Source organism: Balaenoptera borealis (genome assembly GCF_965194805.1).
Source record: "Balaenoptera borealis genome assembly, chromosome: 11".
NCBI classification, from domain to species: Eukaryota; Metazoa; Chordata; class Mammalia; order Artiodactyla; family Balaenopteridae; genus Balaenoptera; species Balaenoptera borealis.
The window spans coordinates 9429805-9449116 of NC_138868.1; the positions used below are offsets into that span (position 1 = coordinate 9429805).

Below are 19312 nucleotides of genomic sequence, written 5' to 3' on the forward strand. Positions count from 1 at the left end.
TTTCTCTTTCTGACTTACTTCACTCTATATGACAGACTCTAGGTCCATCCACCTCACTACAAATAACTCAATTTTGTTTCTTTTTATGGCTGAGTAATATTCCATTGTATATATGTGCCACATCTTCTTTATCCATTCATCTATTGATGGGCACTTAGGTTGCTTCCGTGTCCTGGCTATTGTAAATAGAGCTGCAATCAACATTGTGGTACATGACTCTTTTTGAATTATGGTTTTCTCAGGGTATATGCCCAGTAGTGGGATTGCTGGGTCGTATGGTAGTTCTATTTTTAGTTTTTTAAGGAACCTCCATACTGTTCTCCATAGTGACTGTATCAATTTACATTCCCACCAACAGTGCAAGAGGGTTCCCTTTTCTCCACACCCTCTCCAGCATTTATTGTTTGTAGATTTTTTGATGATGGCCATTCTGACTGGTGGGAGGTGATACCTCATTGTAGTTTTGATTTGCATTTCCTGGAGGGCAATCTTATTTCCAAACCTTGTCCACTGCTGTACCCGCAGCGTAGGTGGGGGAAGCAGCAGGATTTGAGTCCAGAGCACCGGGGAGGGCCAGGCTCTCAGGAGGGCCTCCTGGGCCAGGCGAAGAGTCTGGAATTTATCCTGTAGGAGCCTGTTAGCAAAGGGAAATGAAGGTTGCAGATGGAATTAAGGTTGCTAATCAGCTGATGCTGAGATGAGGAGATCATCCTGGATTACGGGGGTGGGCCCAGTGCAGTCACAAGGGTCCTTCCGCATGGGAGAAGGAGGCAGAAGAGGAGGCCAGAGGCAGAAGAGGAGGCTGCACTGCTGACTTTGAAGGTGAGAGAAGGGGCCCCGAGCCAAGAATGGAGGTGGCCTCTAGAAACTGAAAAAACAAGGAAACAGACCTCCCTTAGAGCCTCCGGAAGGAGCACAGCCTGCCAACACTTTGATTTTTAGTTCAGTGAAATCATTTTGAATTTCTGACCTCCAGATCTGTAAGATAATAAATGTGAATTTTTAAAAAAAGCCATTAAGTTTGTGATGATTTGTTATAGGAGCCATAGGAAACTAGGTTAGAGGCTGTTTGCAATACTCCAGGCCACAGATGGTAAAGACCTGCTATTGGAATCAGAGTAGGGAGAAGGGGACACATTCAAGGTAAATTGAGAAGAGACGGACTCAGAGACCGATGGACGCATAGGGCCAGAGGTCAAGAGATCCTTCCTCTGGCCCCAGTGCCCCGAGGCCTGGCCTTCATCTTATCTCTCCCAGGGAGTCCCTGACCAGCATCTCCATCCTGTCCCAGAGCTGGAGGAGTATCTACATATGTCACCAGGGCCATAAGAGGGAATTTTAAAGGACTCTTTGTAGCTACATGTCTCGCAGTCACACAGGATACTTGGGTGCTGCAGGCACATAACTTCAGATATTTTAGGAGTTATCTAGGCTACTGTCATAGACTAGGAATCCATTCACTTGATGGGGGACAAATCTGAGTTCCAAACGCCTGGTTTATCCATTCTGATGCTTGCAACCGTGCATGCTAAGCTGAATCTATTTTCAGATTTATTTATATTTGCACGTACTATAGCTTTATAATTTTAGTTTGCTCACAGAAATACGTTGGGTGGCTAACTCCTAATGATTCATGCTCACACTGTTTCCACGTGCCCGCTGGTGTGTTCCGTAAGTGCCTGGGAGGAACGTTCCCTAATTACACGTTGCAGAAGGCATTGTTTGTGTGGCCCCTTCCTCATCAATCAAGGTTTTCTTTATCATTTGTCTGAAGCCATTCTGAACAGCAATCACCCTACGGTGAATTACTACCCACAAATACCCTGGCATTCGCCAACAGCACGCTTGCATTAGCCATAAACTAGACATCATTTTATCCACATCATCTTCATAAAGTTGGTAAGGGCTGGTTTCACTTCCTCTTCCTGCCTTGTGAATCATTTATAGATTTTTCTGCCAGGCTAACATCAATCCACTCACATGTTGAGGGGTGTAAAACTGCAGCTTTCCTACTGATCCATCAATTTAGGCATTGACATAGCAAGGGCAAGTTTTTGGATTTTGTAACGTGGTGGCAATGTTTGGTAATGACCACTCCTCTTTAGCTTTTTTTTTTTTTTAAACATCTTTATTGGAGTATAATTGCTTTACAATGTTGTGTTAGTTTCTGCTGTATAACAAAGCGAATCAGCTATATGCATACATATATCTTTAGCTTTCTTCAAGAGTAAACGTTCCGGGCTCCCCTGGTGGCACAGTGGTTAAGAATCTGCCTGCCAATGCAGGGGACACGGGTGCGAACCCTGGTCCCGGAAGATCCCACATGCCGCGGAGCAACTAAGCCCGTGCGCCGCAACTACTGAGCCTGCACTCTAGAGGCCGTGAGCCACAACTACTGAACCTGCGTGCCCCAACTACTGAAGCCCGCGTGCCTAGAGCCTGTGCTCCGCGACAAGAGAAGACACCGCAATGAGAAGCCTGCGCACCGCAACGAAGAGTAGCCCCTGCTCGCCACAACTAGAGAAAGCCCACGCACAGCAACGGAGACCCAGTGCAGCCAAAAATAAACAAATAAAAATAAATAAATAAATTTATTTAAAAAAAAAAGAAGAGTAAATGTCCCTTTGGTGGCAGATTGCGGGAGTAATATACTTTTCAAAGATCAATTTCACCCAGATTCACGGTTTCATTGACAACGTGATCAAGAAAAAATGTGGTCTTTCCCCTGGGTTCCTCAGAGGTATGAATGCTAAAACATGCTAAAAGTAATATAGTGCTAAAAATACATTTCTTGTTTTTAATCTTTTTTTGGCTTTATTGAGATGCATTTTACATTTTTTTCTTTACACAGTTTGTGCATAATACTTCTCAAATGCAGGAAGCTTATATTCATACATTGGCCTCCTTGTGTTTTAGAGTTTGGCAGACTCATAGTGAAAAAGGCTGATTATATAATTATATATTTATATGATCCAGGGCTGGACACACTTTTTCTCCTCCTCCTTCTTCAAATGTACAAATCATTCTTAGCTTGAGGTCTGTTCAAAAATAAGCCATGGCTTGAGTGTGGCCTGCCAGCCATAGTTTGCAGACTCGCGCTATAACGTAGGCCAGGAAAAAAAAAAAAAGACAAAAAAGAAACCCAGTGACATACCTTCATTTCTCTAATCTCCTTCTGCTTTCTGGCAACATGCGTCACACAGATACGTGCTCTTTCTGTGGCTGTGATCAGTTCATCTTGCATTCTGCTCTTTTAAAACTAAATGTATGTTTCTGTGTGCTGACAGCTCACATTCTTTGGATTGCCTGCCTCTGCAGCTCCCTTGAGGTGGAGACTCCCTTTTATCCGAAGATACCTGTTGTATTTGCCCTAGGTAAATATTTCCCCAGTTGTGAATAGGTAATTAAAATTCTGAACCTTTTATGACCCTGGATCCTTATCTGTTTGAACAATACTTATCTAGGTGGATGGCTCAGAGGAGCCCCGGGGACTCCTCAGTGAGGAAGTGGGGGAGGAGGGGGAGGCAGGAGGCCCCCCACCAAGGCCCCACCCTCTACCAAGAATCTTCTAGAATTGCCAATCCCCCTGACCTGCTCTGGAATTTTTACAGTCACAGGCCCTCTTTTGTGGCAGACAATGAGGGAGGGGTGCAATGGCTTTACGGTTTGTGTGTGTGTGTCTGCACAAGCATGCACACATGTGTGTGTTTGGGGCAGGGTGGGTGGACATTTCTTACCGGTATCACTTCAGTTATTAGCTCAGGAAATTCCTGCATCTGGGATCCTACTCTCTGTAGGGCAGGGGTTGGGGCCTGGGCTCTGGAATCCGGGTTGTGTGAGGAATAAACAAGAAATTGCAAAAATGCCTGCCAGCGAGTAAGCGATCAATAAAAGAAATTGTTAGGTTACTTGAGACTTTAAAAATGGGGTGGATGCAGGTCAAAGGTCAGCTCCACCAGCGTCCCGCGGTCCTCTGTACCTCCGGGGACATCATTGTAGATTACGTTGGACTTGCCAGTGGAATTGTTTGGGAATGGAATTATTACTAATTCCAAAAGTGCTGACACATCACTGGCAGGGTTCAGCGGGCAGCAACTTTGTGTGACTGCCCTTGCTTTTCCTCAGAATTCTGATGAAAAAAACCCCTGAAAAATCAAGTTAAAGCAATCAAAGAAAAGATCCCTAGAAAGGAACTGTGCTTCATCATCTGTCCCGCGGAGTGAGCCGGGCAGTGTGGAGCGGCAGGGCTCAGAAGCTCCAGGGCCGGACCAGCGCGTCCGCTCCGGGACACCTTGGTCGACACTGCCCCCCAGTGGCCTCGGCGGCACCGGCCGCCGAGGGCGGGGAAGGCGCGTCCCCGTGGGACCACGTTGCTTCTTGGAAAAATCCGGACGGAAGAGGTTTCTCTCTCTCTTCAGACCTCTCCTTGCGTGCTCTCTGCTTATGCCCTCTCCATTCCCGCTTCCCCTGTGCGTGTCCTCCACTTTCATTCAATTGCTGGGGATGGTGTGGCCTGGACAGATACCATTTGCCACAGGGATGGGGGATGTTTGGGGGAATATTTATATCCCCATGGGACCCATCTTTAGGAAGAGTTCTAGCCTTTGCCCATTTTGCTCTAGGGCGAATCCCCCCCTCCCCCACACCAGGAGGCATGTGGGATCTTAGTTCCCCCTAAGGGGATGGAACTAAGGGATGGGAGCCGCACCCCCTTCATTGGAAGCGCAGAGTCTTAACCACTGGACCTCCAGGGAAGTCCCTAGGGGGAATTTTTACAGCAATCATCAATAGTTTTTGAGCAGTTTATGCTGTGTGGCCTGTGCAAAGGCCCTGAGGTAGGAAGGGGCTTGGTGGCTTGGTTCTTAAAAAAACTAAAGGCCAGAGGGGTGGAGTGCAGAGATGGAGTGAACAGTGGGGAGGAGGGTGGGAGATGAGAGCCAGCGATGAGCACCTGCATTTGGAGTTATGAGAAGAGTGCTGGGAAGCTGTGAAGGGCTTTACTTGGTTGGGGTGGGGGAAGTGGCCCAGGAAGGGGGTTTTCATTTGATAAAAACTGCTTTGGCCTCAGTGTGGAGTGTGGACGGCAGGGGCGCTGGAGTGTGAGCTGGGAGCCAGTAAGGAGGCTCCCCTCCCCCGAGTTGTGCGGTGGAGGAACGGGTGGTGTGGCCCAGGGGGCCTCTGTGGACATGGAGACAGTTCCCAGAGGTGCTTTGGAGGTAACCTGCTTGGCTGGACGTGACAGTGCTGGAGAGGGAAGGGCCGGGGATGCCCCTCGGACTTCAGGCCAGAGCAACTGGGAGGCTAGGGATAGAATTTACAGAGATTGGAAAGAGATGGGGGTGGGGTGGGGTGGGGGGAATCAGACTTCTGTTGGACAAGAGGAGTTTGAGATGTTGGGTAGACGGTAGGATATAAGGGGAAGAGGTCTGGGCTGTTTTGGTGGCAGGTGATAGAAACCTGGAGGTAAAGTTCTTTCTTTCCTTTTTTATTTTTACTTTCGCTGCACCACACAGCTTGCAGGATCTCAGTTCCCCAACGGGGGTTGAACCTGGGCCCTGTCAGTGAAAGCCCAGAATCCTAACCACTAGGCCACCAGGGAACTCCCTTTAGAAGGTTCTGAATTTTCTCCTGGGGTCCAAGGGCAGGGCTCAGTGGGGTCTCAAGAAGGGCAGGGGCTCGGGAAGAAGCCCAGGCAGCCTCCCCTCTTCCCTCTTGCTTCACCCTCTGCCTGCAATGCTCTGTCCGCCTCCCCCCATCTCATTGAATTCCTCCTATCCCTGCTCAGACCCTGAGCAGGGGGGCTCCCGGGCTGGCCTGTCCATGCTACTCTTGCTCGCGTCACTCCCTGTATTTCTTTTATGCTTTTATCAGAGTTCTGTCTATCTGTCTGTTTCCTTGTTGATTTGCAGGGCGCTGACCATCTTCCCTGCTAGATTGCCAGCTCCCTGAGGGCAGAGACCAGTGTTTTCTTCACTCTGCTCTACTTGGGCCTCAGTGTGGTTCTGGCGCTGAGCAAGGGCTTCATGCATATTTGTTGGGTTACGAAATCTGCTCCCGGGTTCCTCAGAGCACCCAGCACCACTATGAACACGTCGCGAGTGCCGGTAAATACCCAGGGATTGATTTCACGCCTGAAGACTCCTTCGCCACAAGAAAAAAAGGGGATGGCCTGAAAGTTGGCTGGGAGGGGACTCGGGGAACGGCGGGAGGCGGGGGCAGGTCAGAGAGGGGCTTCGGGGTCGAACAAGAGCATCATTGCCAGTGGACGGCAGTAATTAGGTGCCGACCAGCCTGGTCCCGACCCACCCCCCACCCCCACCCCCCAGCCTCCTCTTCTGGGCAGAGACTGACGTGAATGGACAGTTTGACACGTAGGCCTCTGCAATTTCAGCCTGGAAATAGGATGTCCTAACAATGATGACTGATAAAGGATCTAGAAAATGCATGAGTAGAGGGTTTTTGCTTTAAACAATAGTTTGACAAATAATTTCATGTAGCAAATATGAAGTGAGCGAAACAACCTGCCTTCTCTGGGGACGCTCCTCAGAGTCTGCTGCTCCTTGAAATCACCCCCAGGGACCCTGGATCCCTGATCAAGGAATCGAGTCTGTTCCTCCCTCCAGCCTTTGTTTCCTAAGTTTCTTAGGAATCTGATCCTTCTGTAGGTGGAGGGCGTCGTCGTGTGCTGGGTGTGATTTGCAGGACTGTCACAGGGCCACTCAGCCCCTCATAGCGCCCTACTGCTCTGTCAAAATGCTTGAAACGTCCACCATTTATCTTTGGGAGACAGAACTCTCTGGAAAGCTCCATCTTTGTTTGCAGGCATGTCTGGGTAGCATAATCACCTGAAATATTTCTTTTTCCACCCAAGAGTGGGATCCCAAAGGGTCTGGAAGAAACAGAACACTTAATTTCATTATGAAATGGGTGTTAGGGGGGTCAGCCTGAGGTCAGCTGCCACCCTGTCTAACCTCCCCCTGCCTTCCCCCATAGATCAAGTTTGAGCAAGGCTCTGGGAACGTTTCCAGGCCAGCTCTCTGCCCATGGAAGGGAGTATGTGCTAGAAGCTGGTCTGGCCACCTGCGGACCGGAAGTGAGACAGGGCCTGGGCCCCTTGGGGATGTGTTTCCATGGCCACTGCTTTTTTTTGCTCTAAACCTACCCCAGCAACGGGACACCTTCTCACTCTAGCAGGTGAATAAAAAAGAGATGGGGACACAGAGGTGTGATGCTTGTACTTTATTGCAGGGAGCCGGGCAGGGCTGGTGGGGATGGAGTGAAGGAAACATCCGGGGAGTGGCGGGGCCTCGGCAGGTGGAAATCTTCAGCTTCTAAATCCTAAGCACAGTGTGGGCTCTTGATTATTTTGTCCTAAAGCAAACAAACAAAAAACCCAGTACAATAGTGAATGAACGTCAAAGTCAGACCCAGAAACTTTAATGTCACCTAAGAGGTTCGGTATTTCTGGGAGGAGCTAAGCTTAGACTATTTCTCAGAAGCTTCTTTATTTTTATTTTCTTATTTTATTTATTTATTTATTATTTTTTTTACTTTTTGGCCGCACGGCATGCAGGATCTTAGTTCCCTGACCAGGGATCGAACCCACACCCCCTGCAGTGAAAACGCCGAGTCTTAACCACTGGGCTGCCAGAGAAGTCCCTCAGAAGCTTCTTCTTTTTTTTTTTTTAAAGTGTGGGGAACTCCTCCTAAGAGTGGGCTCTTAAGAGTGGTTTTTTTTTTTTTTAATTTTATTTATTTATTTATTTTATTTATGGCTGTGTTGTGTCTTCGTTTCTGTGCGAGGGCTTTCTCTAGTTGTGGCAAGCGGGGGCCACTCTTCATCGCGGTGCGCGGGCCTCTCACTATCGCGGCCTCTCTTGTTGCGGAGCACAGGATCCAGACGCGCAGGCTCAGTAGTTGTGGCTCACGGGCCCAGTTGCTCCGCGGCATGTGGGATCTTCCCAAACCAGGGCTTGAACCCGTGTCCCCTGCATTAGCAGGCAGATTCTCAACCGCTGTGCCACCAGGGAAGCCCAGAAGCTTCTTTAAAAAAGGTAAGATGGCTGTGCCTGCTTCCCTGGGGACATTTGCACTGTGACTCTCCTCTCTGGATTAGAAAAGGGTCCCCAAAGGGAGGTGACACTGCAGCTGAGGGATGTGGGAAATGCCCCGCTGGGTAGTGAGAGTGGAGGGAGCCGTGTACCATGAGCTTTATCATGCTGTCCTTGGCCTTCTGGGGGAAGGTGTGACCAGCATCTTCAGCTGGGCCCCTGCATTTTTCATGTTTTCCTCAGGGCTGAAGGGTTCAAGGGCAGCCTCATAGCTGGAAAGCGTGCCCATGAAGAGGTTTTCAATGACGTGTAGAAAGTTCAGGCAGACCTCTGTAGATGCTGGAGCACAGAAAAGAGAGAGCGCGTGTATCCAGGCCCTTGTCTACACTGGCCAGCTTCCTGCCTGGGCCTGGCCCAGATGCACATAGCTGGGCCTGTCAGCAAGAGATAGCGGCCCTTTCATCGACGGCCTTGAATGTGAGACCTGGTGGCGCTCCAAGCAGTTGACTCTTCGACGCCATGTGGATGCCTTCTGGGTTGCGGCCAGCTTTCCGTGGCTTGCCTGAGCCTCCCTTGTACTTCCTGGGTTGCGGTGGGCAAGGTGCTACTGGCTCTTTCTGATAGAGTTCTAGGCAGGGCACTGAGAAAAAAAGCTGCTGATCTGATTTGTTTGGTGTGCCGTGCGGGGGCTGGGAAGAGGCCGTCGAGGGTTTTGGCTCCCACCAGAAATATGCCTCTTACCGATGGTTAGTGATGGTCTGAGCCACACGTGACAAAGTCAGGCTCTGGCAGGAAGAGGCACTTGTACCAGCCAAGCATGAGCCCCCGAGCCTGGCCCAGAAGAGGAATCCGCTGTGGGCGCCAGGCCTTGTGGTCTCATCCACACAGAGACACACCTCTGCGTCTATTCCTGGCCCTGCCGTGTTCCCTTCGTGTTCCGTTCGCCAGAGTTCTCCCTCCCCCACCTCCGGTTGTGCTCCTTTTTAGGTCCCTGCCCCCAGGAATGTGGGGAGAGTCACCATCCCCTACTCACTGCTTGCCCGTTTTCCTACTGAGTCTCAAATCCCCGTCCTTGAATTAGCTGCCTTGTGTGCAAACTCCCCTGCCTGGGCTCCAGGGCCCCACTCAAAGTGGCCACTCCAAGTCAGGCCCTCTCCAGAACTTAGATCCCTGCTTTGCAACTTACTATGTCATCAGCCAAGTTACTTTATCTTTCTTTAGCTCAGTTTTCTCATCTGTAATATGGGGATAATGTCCCCACTTCATAGGGTTGTTGTGAACGGGGTTCAGCACGGTGATGGGCACATTGTAAGTGTTAAATAAATGTTAGACCTTATTACTGGTATTATTATATGTGCACACACAGGAACATACCAACACATTCCAGCCCCACCTCCTAACATATTTCAGTCCTGTCTTGCTGAGCCACCCTCCTCTGTACCTGGCATTGAGATCTTCTAATTAACATACGTTTCAGTCCAAATGATGTTATTTCCCCTTTGATATAGACATCTCTGCACCATAGTTGTTCCCACTGCCTCTTGGTCTTGGTTTTCTAACTCCCCCGCCTCGCCAAGGTCATAAAACTTATCTCCATGGTTGTCAGGAAACTTTGAAAGTGAACTAACAGGAATTTGTTTAAAATTTTTTGTTGTAGAAGAGGCTGATACAGAGTAAAAAACAGTTCAGTAACCCAGCTCCCAAGAGATCAGGGGGTTTCCGGGGAGGTGTGATTCACCCCCCACCCCATTCCTTTCCTCTTAGTGACAGCTGCAACTCTTCAGAGACTCCTAACCCTTTTTTTGCAGAGGACAGAAAATGTTTAGAAATCTCCATTCTGAGTTGGCAGCTTCCCAAAGGGAAGAGCCCTTTCTAGAATATTCCTCTCTGCCCAGAATGGGAGACCTTGCCTTGGGTTGGGTTTCTTTGGAAACCATGAGGCTCCTTCCAGCCCCTCTGGCTGCCAGAGTGGTGTGTTGACCCCAAATCTGGAGGCAGCACCCAGGTCTCTTGGCATCTCGGGGTCTGTCCAGGCCTGGGCTTTGAGAAGCTTGTTTGTTACTCTTATTCTGCTGGTCATTGCATCTAGGTGGGATATTCTCCATCCCTCCCTCCAGTCTGTTCCATTCCCTGCACTTCTGAGGTTGTTGGATATGGAAGATGGGGTCCTTTTCAGGTTTCCCCACAGCCTCGGGGCTCTCCCCAAGTTCCCAAGAGGAGCTTGCTTGCTAGACCCAGCTTCCTGGCTGGGAGTCAGCTTTCCCAGCTGCTCCCGGCAGCTAAACAGAGGGCACGGACAGCCGTCCCCTCTCCCGAGCAGAACTGGGAGAGTTCTTGAGCTCGGCTTGGGGCAGAGGGCTCTGGACACTCACCAGGGCTGCAGAAGAGAGTCAGGGTGACCAGGGTGAGGGCAATGGCGAGCTTCATGGTGGGAGGGAGGCTGGTGAGGGAGGCTCTGTCCCTGTCTCTGAATCTGGTGGTCTTGTGGGAGATGTGCCCATCCGGGTATCTTCTTATATGCTCCTGGAGCGGGGAGGGCAGGGCGAGGGCTCCACTTATGGGACCACACTGTTTACATGGGCATCAGCTCGGTGGAAAAAGTAAACATTCTCCTTTCTCAACCCAGACCCAGAAACCATGGGGTTTCTGTCCCCATGGAAGCTGAGCTCACACACTAGGCCATTTGGGAGGGGGGAACCCAGGGTCCAGTGCGGAGGCAGCAAGGGTTCCCAAGTCAGAGGGTCTGGAGAGCTGGCCGCCTGTGCCACTCTCTTTGAACCTGAGCACTGGGCAGTCCAGATCGACAGACAGAAGCAATTGTAGAGCCCACCTGGGCCCATCACCCTGGGAGAAACTGAGGCTTAAGGCCCCATAGCAGTGGCAGCAACAGGACTAGGACTCGGGACTCCTGATACTTCAGTGGGCTCCTCTCCAAGGAAATGGCTGGACCTTAAGCTTCCAGGGTCCCACGGTCCAGAGCATCTCGTGGTCAGACTTGGGGGAGACCCTGGACTGAAGCACGTTGACAGGTGAAGGAGTCCCAAGCCCCAGGTCAGGCTGGAGGACGCACTGCACCAGCTGGGTCTGGAGTCCTGCCCTCCTGACGGCAAATCCACGGGCACTTTGGGCCTTATTGCACTTGACCTCTTAATGGCCTTGACCCTCTTGCCGTTTCCTTCTTGGACTGTTCTCTCGCCTGCGCTCCCACGACTCAGTCCTTTCCTGTTTTCCTCCCTGACCGACCTTCTTGTTCTTTAGACGTTGATTCTTCACTGACTTAGCTTACGTATTGGTGGTTCCAGGCTGTGGCCGTGGCCCCTTCTGGCCTCCTGACGCTACATCAGAGGCTGCCTGCTTCTCTCTGCAGTGCCCGTGCCTTAGAACACAGGCCTGCCCGGGTCAAAGTCACTTCCTAAACGGCCTTCTGCCTCCTAACTCGTCCTCCTTGGCCATCCTGGGAAAGGCCACCAGAATGACCTTCCTAAAGCCTGCTGGTCACATCCTCCGCCTTCTTGAAGCCCTTTTAAAGCTTCCTTGGGCGGATGGGATAAAATTCAAGTGTGATTTATTACAAGGCCCTCGTCCACTGGCCTTTGCTTACCATTTCAGCCTTATTCCTCTGCTCACCTGCGTGGGGATCTAACCCTATCTTAGTATTTGCCGATTTGGGAACATGCCTCGTTTTTCTTCATGCCTTTTTACCTTTGTACAAGCTGTGCCTCGTGCCTGGAACATGCATCTGCCTTGTCTCTTCCAAATCCTATCTGTACTTCAAGATTCAATCAAATGTTCATTCATTCATTCATTCAATAAGTGCTGACCACCTGCTAGGAGTTTCAGGCCCTGTGCTAGGAGTTAGGTGTTGGCTTAGACATGAAGCAGCCCTGCTTTGGAGCCCCTTCAAGACGAAATTGCCGCTGGGCTTCGAGGAGTGAGGTCAGCAGAGAGCAGCCAGTGACCAGTCCCAGGGGTCTGCCCAGGCCCTGGGGGTCTGCTGCAGCCGCAGGGAGCTACCTTGTTCAAGGTCACATCCTCCCCGGGGCGCTCGCACCTGGTGACCGAGCAAGAACGGCACTTCTGTGCCGTGCGGGACAGCTCCAGCAGGTGGTCCTTTTACTCCAGAGCGCTGTGCCTGGCTGGCCAAGTCTTTGTTGGGCCTGCGTGGCCTGTAGGCCGGTTTTCCCCTCTGCCCCACCCAGATTCCGCCCATTTCCCTTCACAGTTATTGATCCCTAGTAATAATCTTGTACCCCAGACTCCAACTCAGCATCTGCTGTCAGGACAACATCAACCCACAACAGGGATGCAGGAATGAACCAGGCGGGCCCAGGTCCCCACTGCCGTGGAACTTCACTCTGGTGGGGAGACAGACAAGCAGACGGTGAAACAAATGAAACACTCGCAGGTGTGCTAAGCGCTAGGGGAGAACGAAGCGGGGACCCTATGGTGGAAAAGGAGAGTGAGACTACTTAGTGGGGGGATGGGGCGGTCCTCTCTGAGCAGGTGACTCGGTGCCGAGATCTACAGGGGAGGGGCCTGGGCAGAGGGGGTGCCCAGCACTGAGGCCCTCAGGTGGGAAGGACCTGGGCTTGTCCGGAGCACTGAGGGGCATTGTGCCTGGAGTGGGGAGTGGGGACCAGATCCCGAAGGGCCTCCAATGAAGTTCTTTATGCTCTGGAAAGGGTTTCCTTTTTCATTGCTTTAAAAAAATTGTGTTAAAATGCACATAACATAAAATTTACCATCTGAGCCGTTTTTAAGTGTCCTGCTCAGTGGTATTAAATACTTTCACATTGATGGGCACCCATCACCACCATCCACCCCCATAACTCTTTTCATCTTGTAAAACTGAAACTCTACACCTGCTAAATAGCAACTCCCCACCCCGCTTCCTGCAGCCCCTGGCAACCACCGTTCTACTGTCCATCTCTATGATTTTGACAAGTCTAAGTACCTTATAAAAGTGGATACATGCCATAATTGTCTTTTTGTGACTGGTTTATTTCACTCAGCATCATGTCCTCAAGGTTCATCCATGTAGCATATTGCAGAATTCTTTCCTCTTTGAGGCAGAATAAGATTCCATTTTATGTCTAGATCACATTTTTCTTATCCATTCATCCGTCGATGGACACTAGGGTTGTGTCTGCATTTTAGCTATCGTGAATAATGCTGCTGTGAACAGGGGTGTACAGTCTGGAAGGTGTTAATAGGGAGTGACGGGGTCTGATTTCCCTTTTGGTGAGATGTCGCTGACTACTGCTCTGAGGGGAAAGGATGGGGTGGGGTGGGAGTGACTGAGCGGCTCAGAAGGGATAGTTGGTTTGGACCAGCTGATGGCAGTGGGGTGAGGATGTGAGAGACCCAGGGACAGGCTTGACGTTGGATAGAATAAGATGGGTGGGGGAGGGAAGCATCAGGCTGGGGCAGCCAGGGGCCGGGGGTGCTATTTCCTGACCTAGAAAAGACTCCGGAGGAATAGGATGGGGGTGGGATCAGAGCGAAGTGTTCTCCAACCTGCGGTGCCCATCAGCCATCACTCTCACTGTCAGCCTCTGCGTCCCTCTGTTTTGTGCTTTAACTTTGCAATTCTTTACTTGTTCTAACCTCTTACATAATGTTTGCTAAACAGGAGTCCGTGTGGCATTAATCGATGAATGTGAGAGTTGGAGGCTCAGAGCCGCCTTAACACGGTTAAAAGCACAGGTTCTGAAGTTGCCATCATGTGGACTCATGGAGTAAATTACTGTGTAGCTGAAAGATCAGGAGAGGAAGGTCTTCTGAACTGATCATGAAACGATCTCCGAGGCAGGCTGCAAAGGGGGAAAACAAACAAACAAACAAACAGACAAACAGGGGACTTCCCTGGTGGTTCAATGGTTAAGAATCCGCCTGCCAGTGCAGGGGATACGGGTTGAAGTCCTGGTCCAAGAAGATCGCAACTAAGCCCGTGTGCCACAACTACTGAGCCCGCGTGCCACAGCTACTGACACCTGTGCACCTAGAGCCCATGCTCCACAACGAGAAGCCACCGCAATGAGAAGCCCTCGCACCGCAACAAAGAGTAGTCCTCACTCGCCGTAACTAGAGAAAGCCTGCGCACAGCAACGAAGACCCAACATGGCCAAAAATAAAATAAACAAATAAATAAATTTATAAAGAAAGCAGACAAAGAAAAACAAAGTGGAACAGAGTAATAAACAGAATATAAGAGCAGAAGAATCCACATATGTAATTGTTTGTCTCTGCAGAAGACATCTCTGGAAGTGGATGGTGCCGGCTGCTTCCACAAGGTGCATGGAGGGGACCCAGAGAAGGAGACTTCACTGTAACACACTTTGGTGCCCTTTGAATCAGGAATTATATAAAAATATTATTGATAAAAACGGAAGAACAGGTCTGACACTTGCTACAACATGGATGAACCTTGAGGACACAGAGCTAAGCGAAATAAGCCAGTTACGGAAAGACACATGCTGTGTGAGTCCATTTATACGAGGTACTGAGGGTAGTCGGATGCATAGAGAGAGACAGAAGAATGTTGGGTGCCAGGGGCTGGGAGGAAGGGGACGGAGAGCTATTTTTGTTTAATGGGGACAGAGTCTCAGTTTGGGATGATAAAAAGTCCTGGAGGTGGATGGTGGTGATGATTGCACAACAATGTGAATGTGCTTAATTCTACTGAAGTATATACACTAACAAATGGTTGAGATAGTAAATTTCATGTTGTATGTGTTTTGCCATAATTAAAAAAGAATAATAATAAAAAGGAGAGAACAGCTCAGACAATGAGCCTGTCTGAGTTGAATCCCAGGCGCATCGCTTACCAGTTGTACTCTCTTGGGCAAAGTACTTCACTCCTCTCTGCCTCGATTTCCTTGTCTGTATGATGAGCATAATAATATTATCTATTGCATCTGGCCATGAGGATTAAACCTGGGTGATGCACGTTAAGGGGTGCCTGGCATGGAGAAAGTGCTCAGTGAATGTTGGCGAGTATCATACTGGCGTGTCTCCACGTTGAAGGCACAAGAGAAAGTCCTTTCAATTGTGAATTTCCTGGGCTTCCCTGGTGGCGCAGTGGTTAGGAGTCCACCTGCCAATTCAGGGGACATGGGTTCGAGCCCTGGTCCGGGAAGATCCCACATGCCGTGGAGCAGCAAAGCCTGTGCGCCACAACTACTGAACCTGTGCTTTAGAGGCTGCAAGCCACAACTACTGAGACTGCACGCCACAACTACTGAAGCCCGCATGCCTAGCTCTGCAACAAGAGAAGCCACCTCAATGAGAAGCCTGCGTACCGCAATGAAGAGTAGCCCCTGCTCGCCACAACTAGAGAAAGCCCGTGCTCAGCAACGAAGACCCAACGCAGCCAAAAATAAATAAAATAAAATAAAATAAAATAAAATAAATAAATAAAAGAAAAAAAAAAAGAAAATGCATGGTATTAAAAAAATTTTTTTTGAGTTTCCTTGTTCAAATGCACACACGTGACTCTGAGGGATGCAGAGGATCTTGGGTAAACTGCGCTGCTTTCACGCTGGGCTTGGGCCCCCAGGATGAGTGTTTCCTTTGTTCCTACTACACTGCTGTGTCCGTCACATACACCTGTGGGCTTAGCTGACTCCCACGTTCCTGACCTGACCCCAGGGCAGGGCTTGATAGGCAAGGTTACATGAACAAAGAGTAGTTCTGAGGTGCCCCGGTAGGTAAGCCACGTAAAGAGGCTTAGTTCCCTCTTATCCTCATCCTTGAGCCATAGAACTAGGGTGTCTCCATGAAGCCTCCCCCCAACTGGCTGTCAGACAGGGAGGACCTTCTGGACACATGGCCTGTCTCCTTAGTGACACCGCCCAGGGGCTGTGCAGAGAAGGGCCCTATGAGTGTCATCAAGACAGTTCATCAGGTCAAAAACCTTCAGCCTTCGTGAAAAACCTTGATCTAATCCCTCCGGAGCAGTCCGTGTGCCGTTCTCCGGGGCTGTGTCGTGGGGAATCGTGAATGTACTGGTGTCGCTCCTGCTCCTCTCTCTGGATACTCCGTTCCTGGTTCCAAGTGTCCCAAGATGGGCTCTTCCATCCTGGCCCTTGGTGGGATCGGGGGGAGGGGCATTTCTCTCCCCCGCCCGGGAGCCTGCAGAACAGCTGCTTCTCTGCCTTGTCCTGTGGGCAGTTAGGCAAAAAGGGTCAGTCAAGGCTCAGAGCCCAGGGCTTCTTAGACCCTAACAACTGCTCCTCAAATCCTTAAACACCCCCGCACTGCGAATTCCAGGCCAGAACCTGCAGCCCGCCGTAGCACATGGTGAGAGCCAATTCTGGCCACATGTGGGCAGTCATCTGGTCACTGTGCAAAGACAAACTGTCTGCAGGAAGACAAGACTCTTGGTTATTAGCACCATGGGTGTGGCAGTGAGTTGGCACAGTTCCTGCTGGGTCCCCCTAGCAAAGACTGTACCCTGTGTTGCCTGGGCCTGGCTCTGGAGCTTCAGGGAGAGGGCCTGGCCACAGCTAGGGCAGTGGCCAAGGAGCCTGCCCTGGGTGCAACCTTCCCTGGGCTCCAGCTCAGAGGGTGAGAGCACCTTGTGCCTGATTCCAGCCTCCGCTGGGGCCCGAGGGAGGGAGGGACCCAGGGGATCTGGAAGCCCTGCTTGGGGATCTGGATTTTAAGGTATGCTGGTCCCTCTCCCCTGCAAGCGGCATGTGTGTGTGTGCACACGTGGCTGCCAGGTTGGTGAGCTCTGTTTAGTGCCCCTTGGGGAGCCTGCCCACGTCCCCACTTAGAGGTCCGGTAGGGATGGTGGTGGGAAGGCCTAGGCCAGAAGCGGCCCAGGGAAGGTATTGACTGTGACCTGCTGTTCGCCCTTGGGCTTGGTGCTTGGGGTAGACTCTGAGCCAGAAGCTGGGGTGCAGCCTGGGCTGGCATCTGGCCTATTGCAAGTCCCAGCCTGGCCCAGAAAACAGGTTGGAGGCTGTGGGAGGGCCATGCTCATCCTATCCATCCGGCTGGGCCACCAGACTGGGACTGGTCAGGCCATAGGCTCATGGGGTCAGCTCATGGGGCAAGCTGTAGAATGTTCAGCCTCCTCCCTCCACCCTGGGCTTCTGGCTCCATGCCCGTTCAGGAAACAGCCCCTGAGCAGAGCGGAATTTCCCTTGTGGTTTTGCTTCATTCTTTTCTGCCTCAGTGGCTCCTGGGGATGGCCCCTGCTTTGACCCAGCCCTACCAGGAGGGGTCTGGCAACTTCTGCACATTCCAGCCAGAATGAACAAAACTCCACTGGCCATGATGCCTAGGGCCTGTGAGCTTTCAGAACACCTAAAAAATTGTCATGTATCTGTTGGATTCCAAGTATAAAAAGAAAATCAAAATTGTTATTAATGTATATTTATCTAGGTAACATTATTTCCACTAGCTTACTGGGACTCTGTTCAACTATGATATAGTTATATGTGGATGCAGTAAACTTTAAGTTGTATGAACCCAATGCATAATCCAGTCTTAGGATCAGAATTATTAAATTTATACAAGCTTCTTTCAAAAGTTTATTTATTGTGGCCAATATTGTGGCCAATATTTATTTATTGTGGCCAATGTGCCAAAATTATATTTATTGTGGGAAGAGTATATATTTTAATGTGTTTGATATGATATGGGATAGAAACATCAAAACTAATAGGGCCTCACAATATCTGCAGCTGTGGCCATAGCAGAACACAGCCACCATCCGAACAGGCAGGGAGGGACCAGAGAGAAGAAATACCCCAGCTTCTCTCTTGTCCTGTCCTCTGATCTATAGCCAGAGCCTTCCATTGGCCTAACCAACTGGCATCAACCAGCAAGGAAGCCCCAGTTTTGTGGCCCTTAGAGGTCAGCCTCCAGGGACGTAGAGTAGATCATGGAAAGGTGGAGAATGAATGGGGGGAGGGGGTGAGTGTCAAATATAAGAAAACCAGCCTTGGGACTTCTCTGGGGGACCAGTGGTTAAGAATCCATGCTTCCAATGCAGGGGGCTTGGGTTCGATCCCTGGTCAGGTAACTAAGATCCTGCATGCCACGCGGTGTGGCAAAAAAAAAAAAAGAAAAAAGAAAGAAAGAAAAACCAGCCCATAATAGTATCATTCTACATACGCAGCTCTGGATCTCACTTTTCCCACTTAATATATGTCTTGGATATCTTTCAAAACCTCGGCACTTACAGATTTTGATTTTTTTCATGCTGCAGAATATGCATTTGCAGGATGTAATAAAATTTAAGTTACCAGTAACTTTTTGATGGACACTTGTATTGTTTCCAGTTTTTCTGCCATTATAAACCACTCGACAACTACATACCTCTTTCTGCCCAACGCCTGGATTTAGATGTGCTTCTCTCCCCACTGCTATTGACGTTCTCTGCGGAGGGGTTGGTGGTGGTGAATGACGGGGCTGGGGAGGTGGGAGTGGGAGGGTGTCGGGGTGGGTGGGGAATAGGGGATCTGATTTGTGCAGGGATCTTGATCACCTTCCCAGGGGCAAGTTGTCCCTCAACCCACAGAAGAGGGCAGTAGCCAGCCGAGATGCTCACGTGGGCCGCCGTGCGCCATCCTCCTGTGAGCGCATTACCCATCCATCAATTGCGGGTTGTACCCAGGTATAAAGTGACCTGGCTTTTGCTGTTTCTGGAGTTTCAGGGAGGGGTGGGGTGCGGCAGGCTTCAACCCGCTGAGGATCTGAGACTTTTCTTGGCTCCCCAGCCAGGCAGGCTCCTGGAGCTGAAACTTGGGGGGGCGGGAGGGTGGAGCGGGGCTGGGAGCTGGGGATGGGCCTTCCTGAGACCGGGGGCCTGGCAGAACCAGCAGGTTCTTGGCTCTGGGGGCAGCTGCCTCCAAGGGTGGGGACAATAAAGGTGATGGAAGGCCCTGTTCTGCAGGGTGCAAACTGGTTTCCCCTCCGTTTTACTGGCAGCTCTGGGGATTTGGGCAGCAGATTTGGGTTGACAGCATGTGACACGATTCACTTCCTGACCCTTCGCAGGGAGTTTGTGCACTTGATTGCTGAATTCTGCAGGCTCTTTGTTCAGCAGTGAGTCACCAGGTCCTGCCCTCCACGTCTGTCCTGCTCTGAGCTTCTGCCCACTATGGACTTGGCAGGTCACTGCCAAGGTCCCTCTGCCCAGCGCCTGACGGCCCTGCCCTCAGCCGTCAGGGGGGACATAAGCCCACGTGGTCAGCAAACGGGGGTCAGGGACCAGCTCTGCTGCTGGCTGGCCGAGAGGCTCTGCA

At 50.6% G+C, this 19312-nt stretch overlaps 2 long non-coding RNA genes across 2 annotated transcripts; one reads left to right on the plus strand and one right to left on the minus strand.

Moving 5' to 3' along the window:
* Positions 1-7224: 7224 nt before the first annotated feature.
* Positions 7225-11075, minus strand: LOC309606795. The gene is made up of 2 exons (XR_014232049.1): positions 10424-11075; positions 7225-7371 (listed from the first exon to the last, which is right to left on the minus strand). It is a non-coding gene; the product is annotated as an uncharacterized lncRNA (long non-coding RNA).
* Positions 11076-11090: 15 nt separating this feature from the next.
* On the plus strand, positions 11091-15509 carry LOC309606800. Its single transcript, XR_014232053.1, has 2 exons — positions 11091-12456; positions 13684-15509. It is a non-coding gene; the product is annotated as an uncharacterized lncRNA (long non-coding RNA).
* Positions 15510-19312: the final 3803 nt, after the last annotated feature.